The 2,161-nt window shown below is 46.6% G+C and overlaps 1 non-coding gene across 1 annotated transcript; it reads right to left on the bottom strand.

Moving 5' to 3' along the window:
• Positions 1-377: 377 nt before the first annotated feature.
• LOC115064591 lies at positions 378-509 on the bottom strand. Its single transcript, XR_003844429.1, has one exon. It is a non-coding gene; the product is annotated as a small nucleolar RNA SNORA17 (small nucleolar RNA).
• Positions 510-2,161: the final 1,652 nt, after the last annotated feature.

Raw genomic sequence — 2,161 nt, 5'->3', positions numbered from 1 at the left:
GGCAACTGGGGTCTCTGAGTATCTGGGGTCAGTTCAGGAGTGGTCTCAGGAGTGCTAGGCCCTGCCCATGCATTATGGCACCAGGCAGAGGTCATCTCGAACATGGTTCCTCACCCCCTCAGATGTGTGCAGTGCCAAACTGGTGGTCATCTCAGGCTAACTCCCTGTCCAGGCCATCAGGTCTGATGTTCGTCTCCAGCTCACTCCCCACCCCGCCTGCCCTGTCTATCTTAGGCTCACCCCAACCTAGGCCCACAGTCCCAGGCAGGACTCTTCTAGGCTCCAGCTTGCCCCCTCCCCCCTCCACTTTAACCTGGAGGTCCTTCCGGTCACCTGGCCCCAGACTGGTGGTCGTTTCAGGCTGGATTTGTTCAGGGAATGTTAGGCTACCCATCATTCAGATGTTCCCAGGTCAGAACACTGAACGTAGTCATAGCCTCTCTCCTCTCTGCTCACCTACTGATGCACAGTGACACAGCAGCCACCCCTGCAATGCTTCTAGAGGCAGGAGATTGATGGATATTTCGTCTTGTAATTTTTATGTATTAAGAAAAAAAGAAGTTAATACCCAAATTATAAATTCTAACCAAGCTTGAGAACTTCAGGAAGACTGCTGTTGGTGTTAGGAAACTAAGTGGGTTTGTTTGTTTGTTTGTTTTTGTTTAGGAGGAAAATGTTTGAGACAGAGTCTAACACTGTAGCCCCGGCTTTGAACTGGTGACATTCTTTCTCCTACTATCTCTTGAGTGGAGATTACAACTGTAAGTCCTTATGCTTAGATAGGTAGGTAGGTAGGTAGGTAGGTAGGTAGGTAGATAGATAGATAGACAGACAGATAGATGATAAATGACAAAAGGTAGATAGTAGATGATAGGTAGTGTCAGGGTTTCTATTCCTACACAAACATCATGACCAAGAAGCAAGTTGGGGAGGAAAGGGTTTATTCAGCTTACATGTCCACGTTGCTGTTCATCACCAAAGGAAGTCAAGACTGGAACTCAAGCAGGTCACGAAGCAAGAGCTGATGCAGAGGCCATAGAGGGATGTTACTGACTTGCTTCCCCTGGCTTTCTCAGCTTGCTCTCTTATAGAACCCAGGACCACCAGCCCAGGGATGGCACTACCCACAATGGACCCTCCCCCCATGATCACTAATTGAGAAAATGCCTTACAGCTGGATCTCATGGAGGCATTTTCCTCACCTGAAATTCCCTTCTCTGTGATAACTCTAGCTTGTGGCAAGTTGACACACAAACCCAGCCAGTACAGGTAGGTAAGTAGGTAGGTAGGTAGGTAGGTAGGTAGGTAGGTAGGTAGGTAGGTAGATAGATAGATAGATAAATAGACAGACAGACAGATAGATGATAGGTAGGTAGGTAGTAGGTAGGTAGATAGATAGATAGATAGATAGATAGATAGATAGATAGATAGATAGATAATAGAGACTGTGTGTGTATGAATAACCATGTTTGAGTGAATATGATCCTATGTGTATGTGGTGGCCAGAGGTCAACTTCAAATGTCATTCCTCAGGAGCTGTCCACCTTGGGTCTTACCAGTTTGGCTAGGCGAGGCCAGCCAGTGAGCCCCAGGGATTCTTCTATCTCTATCTCCCCAGCACTGGGTTTACAAACATCTACTAACAGTGCCCAGCATTTGTGTGTGTGTGTGTGTGTGTGTGTGTGTGTGTGTGTGTGATGCTGCGGATCATCCCCAAATCTTTGCTTCTGAAGCAAGAACTTTTATCTATTGGGCAACCTCTCTGGTCCCAAGAAGAGGTTCTAAAACAAGAGCATTCTCAGGTGTGTCCCTTGCTCTGTGGATCTGATGAGTTCACACTTACAACTCTGGTCCTGGGCCAAGCTGTGGCCCTCCATCTCACCATTGATCTCTGCTTCCTTCATTCTGCTTTTTGAAATATAGTTAAGTGAGAAAGATGGGAACACTAAACATTCTCTCTGATCCATAGGGACAATTATTTGTAAGTCCTAATCAGTATTCTCAATTACCACTTCTTCGCCCCACAGTAGACCATCCTATGAGTCTGGTCCAGGTTGGGGAACTTTTGCCTTCTCTTGGTGTGCAATCTCTTCTTCACTATGACTTTGTTTTTGGAGACGACACGCGGAAGGCATACCATGATGAGCAAGTCTGTACTGGC

This window comes from Mus pahari, chromosome 8 (assembly GCF_900095145.1).
Source record: "Mus pahari chromosome 8, PAHARI_EIJ_v1.1, whole genome shotgun sequence".
Lineage (NCBI taxonomy): Eukaryota > Metazoa > Chordata > Mammalia > Rodentia > Muridae > Mus > Mus pahari.
This window is presented reverse-complemented; position numbering and strand designations above follow the sequence as displayed.